Here is a 13,176-nt window from a genome sequence, read left to right on the forward strand (position 1 = left end):
GAAAGCCCTCTAGGTATTTAAAGCAGGAAGCGGTTTACTACAGGAAATTATGTGCTTATAAAATCCTCATCAGGAAGTTTAAAAAAACTCCGGAAACCACTGCTAAAGGTCATGATGCTGCAACACCGAGGCTGGCAGTTTGCAGAGGCCCCTGCAAAGTAAACCTCCCATGAATAGTAGAATCCATCATTGGTGGAACCTAGCTCAGATTCCTCCTGTAAGACTGTGGGAAATGTAGTTCTCTGTCTCCCAGCATCCGCCTCAGGGAGAGCATAAAAGAGGTCAGGAATGGTGAAGATTGTTGTGAGGTAATGTGGCTCAGTTGCCTATTCAATGCAAACAGGGGCTCTCTTCTCGCTTTCAGCAGAAAATCTAGTGATCAAACCATAAGATGGCTCTGGCTACATTCTATTTCTGTTCTTTACGAGGTTTCTTCAGGGTGCTAGATCAGGAGGGCTTACCGTTGGTCACATACTATGCTGAGATCTCATCCCTTTAGAAATTAATTCCAAATATGGAAACCATCCTCTCCCTTACTTTTCTAAAAGGACACTACAATCACAATAGTTTTCAAATCATTCTCCCCCAAATCTTGGTTACTTAAACATATATCTTCATGTGTGGGGCACCAATGTTCTGGTCTTAATTTCCTTCCCAAGAAGCCATTGCTCTTCAATGATGCTCCCTGCCTAGTGATACGCCTGATGTATTTATTAAAAAATATTAATTTTAACCCAATCTCTGGGACCTAAATTGAGATTCAAGATAGCCTAATAGTTTTTTTCATGGACAATGGGTGGATATTTCCCTTATATTTTTATACCCAAATAATTTACCATGGTTAATTTCCAAATTCAAAAGGAGTTATCTCTTATGCTAATGATGCCATGGAATAAAACTTCCAAAAACCCTTCAATTGCCACTATTATTGTCTTTCCATATAATCTTCATATATCATGTAAATGTCAACTCCACATTTTTCTTCTTTAACTATTTCTGTTAATTTTTTTGGTCATTAAATTAATCTTAATTTTTTGAACATTGCTTTTAAATGGAAAAGCAAATATTTGTTTTTTAAATATCTCACTGATGATTATGAAAATGGTGTTTTTTCCCGGTGTTTGTCTATATAACAGGACTTAAACAGACTTTATATGAAACAAGAATAAAAATATTGAACAGAGTTCTGCACAATGAGGAAAGAGCTTTTTGGTGGAGAAAGATGTGCGGAGTCATTGTGATACCAAACCTCTTAATCTCAAGTCCACGTGTCTGATGTACAGCAAGCCAAACACTGAGACATCTGGTGCTTAGAGATGGAGAAAGGTCCCATTTGAGTTGGCCAAGATGAGAAGGTGGGAGCATGACTTTGCTCAAATCCACCTTAACAAGAGCAGAAAACAGGGGGTTTTATAGAGCTACAGGGCTTGACAGGAGGAGCTTCAGAGAAACAAAAGGGTCACTCCTAAAAGCCCCTGGCAATCTGACTTCTGGGCTTCAACAGCTGCTGGGGACTGGCCATCCAGTGATTACAACCTCCCAGGAGGCACTATCTTTCTTCTGCAAAACAAGCTCACAAATCCTTGAGACCCCTGAGTCACCCCTCAAGTTAAACAGGAAAACAGCAAAACAGCAAATTGCTTATTGAATAGTTACAGTAACCCTCAGTTACCCAGCTTCACTTGAATATCTTTAGGCTTAAAACACCTGCCCATAATCAGTCAAGGTCTTTTTCTGGAAAGTATTCAAAATGGAACACAACAAAACACAGCGGATATTGTTCGTTTAGCAATTATTGGTAACAATAGGTAAAATAGTATCAATAGTTGTTTTCATTTCAGCTTCTAAATGTGGATTTTTATCTTGATAAATATTTTTAAAATTCTGGTTGAGAAATTTTCAGTTTCTGAGGTGTCCTCAAAAAGAAGCCAATAAAGGCACGTAGGCACCTTGACCCCTTGTTTTCATCGCTGAACCTGAGATGTTGCTCTCTCAGAAGATCATTTCCTTCTAGTTCCATTTGCTTAATTGCTACTTTTTCTCTCTAATCTTCCGTAAAGAATTCCTCAATTATTGCAACTCATAATGACCCTTGCCTTTTCTGCTTGGGATTTTATTTTCTCAGGTGGATGAGAAGCTCCTGGAAGACAGCCTCATATTTTTTGTCCAATTCAGCCCTAGGCACAGTTTTTGTCCTTAGGCAGTGTCTGGGTGTCAGTGATTTCTCTTCATTGCTTTGGATGAGAAATGAGGGGTTTGTGCATTAAGAGGAAACATGCTAATGGCATACAGAGATCAGGCATGAAGGCTCCTGGAGATGGTATATAACAAGTCTTGGGAGCTGGCAAAGACTATGGGGGCACATTTGCATCTTGTCAGTGGGTCTGCACTGGTCACCTTAGAGAAGGTTGGTTTTAGACAAGGAATTGAGATCATTTTGTACACTGGGGAGTAGTGGTGGGATAGAGGGTTCCCTGTGGCAGTGGGCTGGGAATCTCTGGGGAAAGTGACTTGAAGCATGAGACAACATCTGTTGTCAGGTGCTCTTTTGAATGGGAGAGAATCAATTGATTTAAATTCTTTGAAACATGTTCGATGGGTTTATGTAGTAGGTTAGCAATGAGGAGATATTACTTCAAAGGAAATTCCATTTGCGAGCACGGCTCTGTTCTTGCACTAGATAATGCTATGGCCTGATCCCTTGGCTTTCTCCCCACTGTTTCTAGAGCTGCTGCCGAGGACCAAGCGAGCACATTCTGGTGATATTCAGAGCAACTACACTGCCTAATCTTCTGTTTAGTTCAGAGGAAAACATTATATTTATCTCAGAAAATAATCTGTTCCCTCCCCTGACACATGTGACTGGGGAGATCCCACAGTCGGTGGGACACACATTCCTGACATGAATAAGTAAAACAAGACAGAATTTTAGAGCTTCTCGGAAAGAATCTGGACTTTTTCTTCAGGAACATTTAATCTGTCTTCATTTCCAACTTAGATGTCCTTTTCTGTGAATAAAGCTGGCTCTAAGGCTGAAGAGTCTGAGGAAACAGGCCATATCTTTTGTATAATGATATGATTGCAATGCAGGAACACACTCATTCTGAATATTTGTGTAGGAGTCTTCCGTCCTCCTGTTCACGTTGAGGTTTGCTAGTGTTTTGGGGATCTTTGAGGCTTTTGTAGAAGTGAAGCTATCTGATTTTACTCAATGGTTTCTTTATGGTATATATAGGGTAAGGCTTGGCCAATCCCCACTAAGACATTCATTACTCCCATTGTTTCTGAAATTGTGACTTCATCATCCTGATCACTCCGGAGGTGACAGAGCTAAGATAGAGAATTCCTTATCCCTCTTCTCATCTTTATGTATCCGTTTGAATCAGGCACCAGCTTACACTTAAATGTGGCCTTCTGGCTATCCATACTACTTATGATGACCATCTTTGTCATTTTCTTTTTCTCCATTTTTTTCCTTCTTCAGTGAGGTTGATGAACATATAAGGAAATATAAGTCCCAGTTGGAGCCTAGAAAATGCACATATGCAAGGAGGGGAAGGGATCCTTTAAAATGTAAGGTACTTGAAAATATGTTCCTCATCACAAGATCTGGGGAAAAAATTCTTCTTTTCTGGGGTTTAAATTCTTTCTATGACCCTGGGCTAAGAGTTCCTAGTATTCATACTTTTGTGTATGATAGAAATACCTGGAGGACAGAGGTCAGTACTGGGCTAGGAGGTCCGTTCCTCGTATACCTGTGGAGCATGAGAAATCTTCTGGGGCCCTTCTGGGCTGAGGTTAATGCCCAGGTGTAAGGACGTGGGAAACCCTATAGAATCTGCAGATCTATGAGAGATTTTCCAGATATTTGTCTCTGACCCAGGAAACTTTGTCTTAGTCTTGCTCAGATACAAATATTCTCTGTGTAATGCTGTGTATAAGGATAAAGATGACAGTATTATAAAGGTAGATTAACTAGGAAGGCCAGGTGAGTATTGTCTCCCCTTTACCTCTGGGTTTTTCTGCCCATAAGCTGGCAGCTGTAGTCAGTTCCGTAGTCCATATGCTAAATAGTTTACAACATCATGCACAAATCTGGTCCCAGTGAGACAGCCCCCTCAGGTTCTGCACGTGACCTCCTCGTCCTTTCAGTTAAGCCTAAGACCTCTGAGCATTCTCTCTGGGGAGAACATTTATAAAGCTGAGTTTTCATTCTGAGCTCTCATTAAATCCTGTGAGTGGAAATGTTTCTCCTTTTTGTCTATTTCTGTGATGTTTTTCTTTCTATTAAAAGTCCCTTTCAACTGACTCAGTGACAAAATTTCCATATTACATGCTAGACAATAAAAGGCAAGGTGGCTCTGAATCTTTCCCAGGCAGTGGTGATACATTTGATTTTGAAATAGGATTAAGGATAGAGAACCCTAGCGTCTGTGGAGATGAGACCTTCAGAGAAAAATTGAAAGTCCAGTTTCCTGGGGGGAACATTCTGACCACCTGTTGATCGTAATGCCTATTTACTGTGTATGTGGGACAATTTGCTCTCCAGGTAAGGTCAGCTCTTTCCTCCTTAGTGCTGTTCTATGGCTCCTCACGACATCCTAGAAAGGGAACACACCATATTCTTGGGTTTTCTGTGTCCACCATATGGCTTCCTCAGTATGACTGTGATACATCCTAAAGATACTCTGAGGAGGTTTCCCTCACACAAAATTGAAATGCTTGGTCTGCAAAATGTTATTGTGTTGCTTTGAGGTAAGAAAAAACAGGCAGAAAGTGAACTTTTGGCTGAACAAATATTTGAATTTGAGAAACTTTTGCTTATTAACTCAAGAGAAGAATGGTACCATGCATTTGCATTTGCCACATCCCCAACAAAACCAAAAATATATGGTGTTTTTAGTTGTAAACAACCAAGTCTCCCCCAACACTACCATTATATAAATTAGAATATATAATTTATTGGAAATTTAAAATTTAAATTTAGTTGGAAGATTGAAGTGAATTCCCCCAAATTTCACATGAAGTTGCTGTAACTCTCAGTCATTTGTACAAATGTCTCTACTTCCCCCATTCATGTTCTACCTCATCTCTACTACTGTTCTTGAGACGCTTGTTTGCCCTTAGAGCCCAAAATCAGAACAGCAATACCCCAAGTGATTTCAAAGAATCAAATGGGTGCCTTTAAAACTTTTCCCATTCCAGCAACGAATGAGAGGGATATCTCCCTCAGGCAGGGTTGATGAGATACAGGGTTATCATCTAGGGTCTCTTTAAGTGACCAAGGAAAGTTGAGGGGAGTACAGCTATCTTTTCTGAGAGTTGAGAGTCCAAGTAGGCTCTTCTCTCTCTCATAGTCAACTTGGCCCTTTTCAAGGTATTTTTGTCACTTCTCTGTATCCTTACAGAGGCTGAGTAAATCCTGGGTTCTGTGGTTATCCCTCTCTTCTGCCCTCATTCTTGGCCACTGATGCACAAACATTGTGCTACTTTGACCATGTTTCCTAAATTCAAATGTTGGTTCCTTACAGTGTCGTGATTTTTTTTGTGCTAACTCTAGGTGTGATGAAGTGCAGGGAAACAGTTAGATGTTAAAATATTGACACATTTGTGGTGAGTTGGACTTATGGTGATCACTTACATTAGTACTTCATCTTAAGACTTTCCTGATAAATATAGTCGTGCACAGCATAATGACGTTTTGGTCAGTGACAGAGAACATATACAATAATGATCCCATAAGGTTAGTACCAGATAGCCTAGGTGTGTAGCAGGCTATATAATCTAGGTTGTGTAAGTACACTCTATGATGGTTGCACAATGAGGAAATGGCCTAACGACGCATTTCTCAGAACATGTCCTCTTCGTTAAGTGACACATGACTGTATGTAGTTTCAATGAGTTAGATATCAGATGTGCGGGGAGAATTACTGTAAATTTTCTTGAAGACACATAGAAAGTTAAGCTGGAAGGAACCACAAAAAATAGAAGTGCTGATGTCTCCGATTACAGATTAGAATAGTGTCTTTTTTTCTTAACCATGAAAGATGACAGTTGTGTGGTTTTTTGTGACTTTTACTTTTGGAGCTCAAGTAATAACCCCTATTTGGAGATAAACTAATAAGGCTGGGACTATTCAGATGGAAATTTTCTGTAAGGTCAGGGCCCCAGAGAAAGACTTTGTCGTTCAGGAATGAGGGATCTGGAGCTCTGTTTTCTTATTCCTTCCATTCCGTGTGAATTTACTCTATTCATATTTTGCGAAGTGAAATGTTCCCATCTTCACCCTCATGTCCTGCTGATTGTGTAGACAGGGAAATAGTTCTGCATACAGTTGTTTTCTGGCAATAATCTCCTGTGGTAAGTATTTACCAGATTAAGGCTCGTGAACCCCACAGTTCTATCCTGCTATAAATGTTCTGAGATATTTGCTGATGTTTGGAAATATTTGCCATCTGAGTCTCTTGGAATTGTTTCTGCCTAAACAGGGTTCTGTCATTCTGCTGTATTGACCTATAGCAGGGAAGTGTTCTTTCTGTTTCAGGCTGCCTTCTTCAGTGCCCTTGGAGAGAAGCTCTGAGAGGAGAGGAATTTGGAAGGAGAGAAGATCACTCACTTTTTGTGAAGGTGGTTGAAGACAGAACCCAGGAAGTCTGCCCAGTCGCAACAGTTTGAGAGTGATTGAACCTATAAGGAATCCTCTGTGACATCAGACAAGAGAAGGCTTTTGAGACGCTCATTATCTGTTTGTATTGAAATGAAATTGATAATAAGTACTTTGATACTCTTAGAAAAGTGCTGTGTTATAAGGAATTCTTTGTTGAACTTCTATCTTCTTTCATCCAATTTCTTTTAGTGAATAAAAATCCCAAACACACTTCTGTTGTCCAAGTCCTAGGTGAGTGACATATGCTGTTTCCTTTCCCAAGGGAATATGTGGTTTCACTCTCATAGATGAAGAGACATGCTCATGGTTTTTATCAGAATAGGCAGATACTGAATCCAGGACTACAGCTAAGCTCTTCTCTCCACCCAAAACGATTTCACAGCCAAATCACCTAAACATTCTAAAGTGTTTTGTCCAGATTGCATCACTTTCTTATATAAGTGCCATGCTTCTCCCGTATTCTACACTGAAATATGGTTTCACGGATAGATGTGTGGGGTAGGAATTGCTACAGATTTTCTTATTTTGCCCTAAGCTTCCCAGCCCCTTAAATTTTACTTTTCTACTACCAAGTTAAACCAATTTTATCTCTCTTCCACATGAGCACGCAATTCTCCTTCATCTTTATTTACCACATACACTTGTTTATCAAGTACTTCTGTTTCTTGTTCTTCCTTTCTGTTTACCTCTTACCCACATACTATGTCTTTGTCATAGTAACCACTTTCTTTTGTTTGTTTGTTTCTTTTTTTTTGGTGAGGAAGATTCACTTTGAGCTAACATCTGTGCCAATCTTCCTCTATTTTTTGTATGTGGGATGCCTCCACAGCATGGCTGATGAGTGGAGTTGGTCCATGCCCAGGATTCAAACCTGTGAACTGGGGGCTGCTGAAGCGAAGCAAGCAGAATTTGAACCACTTGGCCACTAGGCCAGCCCCCCCAAATCACTTTGTTGTTTGCCTCTGCAATTATAACTGCCTTACAATCCAGTTTATTGAACTGATCTGTCCCTTTTAAAGGCTGTGCACTACATTTCATCATATTTAGTTTAAAAATTATTTTTCCACATGTTCCTTCTTTATGTACAAGTCTCTGTTGGCTCTCCATGAACAATATTAATGCTCTGATATTGTGACATTCATTGGATCAACTGTCATCCTGAAAAATAATGAAGATTCCCTGGCATAATCTCTATAATTTTGATTCAATTGATGTAGAGAGAACCCAAGAATATGCATTTTAAGAAGCAAATGTGACAAAGATTCTTTGCTGACTCCCCAAATCTGTGCTTCTCTTCTTCCTGGGCACATGATTCTTCAGCAAGAGGCTATATTTCTTAACTTCTCCTACAGCAAATTGTAGCTATGTGGCAAAATGTTAACCAATAGAACGCCAGCAAAAAGAATCCATGTTAAATCCATGTCATTGGCTGAAAAGAAATTACTTTCTCTGTTCTTAAGCTGGAAATGGCACAAACTGAGGTCACCTTAGAAGCTCTGTTTAGAGTGAGGAGAGTTACTTTTCTAACCAGGATTCTTGGAGTAATTTGTAGAACAGAGGCCACCTCTTGCCTTTGTACTTTTCCCTTAGAGAGGATAAACTTTTCTCATTAATCACCATATTTTTGGGCCTCTTTGTTAGAGTTGCCTGGTCTTTACTGTAATTAGCATAACGCTCTGTATTCTTCTGATTATGGTGTTCAGTATATCACAAGAGCTGCTGAAGTAGAGTTTAAAAGACCACAGGTCTTAACATGATATACAAGGACCTTCACAACCTGACTCAATTTACCTAACATGTAACTTAGGCATCAGCAATGAGTGCCAGATGGGGTATGAGCCCCCTTCTGGGTGATGTCAATTATTACAGCATCATGGGACCAGGAATGCAAGCTCCCATGGCCTCCAGAGTCCTAAGCAGCACCACCAAAATCAGGGCACCAGATACATATAACAGTTCCCTTCTGGAAGATACTTGTGCTTTGGAGCATGGCAAAGGGAGAGCACAAACATGGCATACGCCAATCTCTATCCCTGGAGAGTATTCCAGCAGGCTGCTAGATTTGTGTGTTAAATTAGATGCCTGCCCCTCAGGTCAAGGCTTTAATATAAGCAGATGAGCCTCCTTCACTTTAAGTCTGCACAGTCTCTAAGCTGGGTCCTGGAGCAGGTGAGTCTTAGTGTATGAACCCTTTAAGAGTGGTTTCTCAGATTGGTACAGTCATGTGGGTCTCAGGATGCTAGCCCTGTTGATTTTCAAAGTTAGATGTTTCGCGGGCTCATCTATCAAGTGTGTGTCTTAAAAGTTGGGATGCCTGATGTGGGGTTTGAACCCTTTGCCCCTTGGGGAGAAGCTCCATGTTTTGAGTTCCTTCCCAGTTGTTGGATGCTACACTAGGAGTGAGGTTTATGGCAAGACTGTATCCTGGCTTCTCCCACCCGCTTTCATGTGGTTTCCTTTTTGTTTTCCCAATATGTAGTCATCACTCTGCCAGCCTTTAGGTATTTTTAAGAGGAAATTTTTCCATATGTCATTTTAGACTCAGTGTGCCCATAGAAGGAGGTATATTCAGAACCTCCCTATGTTGCAATCTTGAATCAGAACAGGACACATTAGACCAGGTGGACTTAACAGATATTCATAGAACATTCCTTCTAGCAGCAACAGAATTTACATACTTTTCAAGTGCAATTGGAACATTTTCCAAGATAGATCATATGTTAGGCCACAGAACAGGTCTTAATAAATTTGAGGATTAAAATCATATCAAGCATCTTTTCTGACCACAATGGTATGAAACTAGAAATTAATTGCATGAAGGAAACTGGAAAATTTACAAATATGTGGAGATTAAACAACATTCTAAGGAAAAACCAATGGGTCAAAGAAGAAATCAAAAAGAAATAAAAAAATACCTCAAGACAAATGAATGAAAATATGACATACCAAAATTCATGGGATGCAGTAAAAGCAGTTCTAAGAGGGTAGTTCATAGTAATAAATGCTTATCTCAAGAAAGAGGGAAAGTCTCAAATAAACAACCTAAATTTACACCTCAAGGAACTAGAAAAAGCAGAACAAATGAAACCCAGAGTTGGTAAAAGGAAGGAGATAGCGAAGATCAGAGCAGAATTAAGTGAAATAGAGACTAAAAAGGCAACAGAAAATATAAAGAAAACCAAGAACTGCTTCTTTGAAAAGATAAACAAAATTGACAAAACTTTAGCTAGACTCACCAAGAAAAAAAAGAGAGATGACTCAAATAAATAGAATCAGAAATGAAAGAGGAAATGTTACAACTGTTACCACAGAAAAACAGAGTCATAAGAGACTACTATTAACAATTGTACCCTAACAAATTGGACAACCTAGAAAAATGGATAAATTCCTAGAAACATACAACCTACCAATCATGATGAAATGGAAAATCTGAACAGACCAATTACTAGTAATGAGATGGAATCAGCACTCAAAAACCTCCCAACAAACAAAAGTCCATAACAAGATGGCTTCACTGTTGAAGTCTACCAAACATGTAAAGAATTAATACCAATCCTTCTCAAACTCTCCCAAAAATAGAAGAGTAAGGATCTCTTCCAAACTCATTTTATGAGTCTAGCATCACTCTGATACCAAAACCAATGATGCTACACAAAAAAGTAAATTATAGGCCAATACCCCTGATGATCATAGATGCAAAAACCCTCAATAAATATTAGCAAATCAAATTCAGCAATACATTAAAGCATTCATACATCATGATCAAGTGGGGTTTATTCCAGAGATACAAGGATAGTTCAACATCTGCAAATCAGTCAATGTGGTACACCATGTTAACAAAATGAAGGATAAAAATCATATGATTATCTCAATAGATGCAGAAAAAAATTTGACAAAATTTAATACTTTTTTATGATAAAAAGTCTCAAGAAAGCTCGTGTAGAAGGAATGTACCTGAACATAATTAAGGCCACATATGACACGCCAACAACAAACATCATACTCAATGGTGAAAAGCTAAAAGCTTTTCCTCTAAGATCAGGAGGAATACAAGGTTGTCCACTCTTGCCATTTTTATTCAACACAGTATTGGAAGACCTAACCGAGCAATTAGGCAAGAAAAAGAAGTAAAATACATCCAAATTGGAAAGGAAGAAGCAAAACTGCCATTATTTGTGGATGACATGATATTATATGTAGAAAACCCTAAAGACTCCATCAAAAAGCTGTTAGAACACTTAAACAAAACCAATAAAGATACAGGATACAAAATCAATATACAAAACTCTGTTCTGTTTCTAATACACTAATAATGAACTATACACTATAATGAACTATAATAGCTATACACTAATAATGAACTATCAGAGAAATAAAGAAAACAATCCCATTTATAGTTGCATCAAAAAGAATAAAATATCTAGGAATAAATTTAGCCAAGGAGGTGAGAGACCTGTATATTGAAAACTAGAAGACATTAATGAAAGAAATTGAAGAAGACACCAATAATTGGAAAGATATTTTGGGCTCACGGATTGAAAGGATTAGTATTGTCAAAATGTCCATATCACCCAAAGCAGTATACAGATTCAATGCAATCTTTATCAAAATTCCAAAAGCATTTTTCACAGATGTAGAACAAACAATTCTAAAATTGGTATGGAACATAAAAGACCCCATATAGCCAAAGCAACCTTGAGAAAGAAGAAGAAAGCTGGAGACTTCATACTCCTGGATTTCAAACTATATTACAAATCTATGGTAATTAAAACAGTATAGTATTGGCAAAAAACAGGCATATAGATCAAAGGAACAGAATAGAGAGCCCGGAAATAAACCCATGCATACATGACCAATTAATTTACGATAAAGAAGTTAAGAATATACACTGGGGAAAGGGCAGTCTCTTCAATAAACGGTGTTGGGAAAAACGGAAAGCCACAAGCAAAAGAATGAAAGTGGACCACTATTTTATACTATACACAAAAATTAACTCAAAATGGATTAAAGACTTGAACACAAGACCTGTAACCGCAAAAATCCTGGAAGAAAACTTAGGTGGTAAGCTCTTTGACATAGGTCTTAGCAATGATTTTTTGACTCTAACACCAAAAGCAAAAGCAGCAAAAGCAAAAATAAGTAAGTGGGACTACATCAAACTAAAAACCTTCTGCACAGCAAAGAAAACCATTGACAAAATGAAAAGGCAACCTACTGGAGAGGATAAAATATTTGTAAATCTTATATCTAATAAGGGGCTAATATCCAAAATATATAAATAACTCATAAAACTCAATTGCAAAAAAACCAAATAATTCAATGAAACAATGGGCAGAAGATTGGAATAGACATTTTTCCTAAGAAAACATACAGATGGTCAAGTTACAGGAAAAGATGCTCTACATCATTAATCATCAGGGAATGATAATCAAAACCACAATGAGATATCACCTCACACCCGTTAGAATGGCTATTATCAAAAAGACTAGAAATGATATTTTTATATATATTTATAAATAAAATATAAAGTATATTGTATACAAATAAAATTATATATATATAAACCAAGCTCATAGATACAGAGAACGAATTAGTAGTTTCCAGAAGCGGGGGGCGGGGGGTGGGGAAGAAAAGGGGGATCTATTTTTTTTTAGTTTAAATAAATTGAATTAAAAAGAATGAGCAAAGTTCTTGAATAGTCATTTTTCCAAAGAAGACATAGAAATGGTCAGGAAATGTATGATAAGGTACTCAACATCACTAATCAGGGGCCAGCCCCATGGCTGAAGAGTTAAGTTCGTGTGCTTCACTTCAGCAGCCCAGGGTTTCACTGGTTTGGATTGTGGGTGCCAAAATGGCACCGCTCATCAGGCCATGCTGAGGTGGTGTCCCATATAGTGCAACTAGAAAGAACCTGCAAGTGGAATATACAACTATGTACTGGGAGGCTTTGGGGAAAAGAAGAAAAAATTCGCAACAGACGTTAGCTCAGGTGCCAATCTTTAAGGAAAAGAAAATAGACTTTGAGTCAACAACTGTAAAAAGAGACAAAGAAGGTCAATTCATCAAGAAGATATAACAATTGTAAATATATATGCACCTAATATCAGAGCATCTAAATATATTAAGCAAATACTAGCATATGTGAAAAGAGAAATAGATAACACATGATAATAGTGAGGGACTTCAATACCCCATATTTGCCAATGGATAGATCATCCAGAAAGAAAATTATTAAGGAAACATTGGACTTGGCTATATCTTAGACCAAATGGATATGTTTTTCATGTCATAATTTACATCTTTTTAAATTGTACATCTATTTACAAATTATTGTAGCTACAGTTATTTTTAATGCTTTCGTCTTTTAAACCTTCATACTATAATTAAGTGATTCACACATCACTAATTTAAAGTACTAGACTATTCTGAACTTGACCATGTACTTACCATTTCTAGCATATTTTATATTTGTGTATGTTTTCTTTTTACTACTTAGAGTCCTTTCC

Source organism: Equus przewalskii, chromosome 5 (assembly GCF_037783145.1).
Source record: "Equus przewalskii isolate Varuska chromosome 5, EquPr2, whole genome shotgun sequence".
Lineage (NCBI taxonomy): Eukaryota > Metazoa > Chordata > Mammalia > Perissodactyla > Equidae > Equus > Equus przewalskii.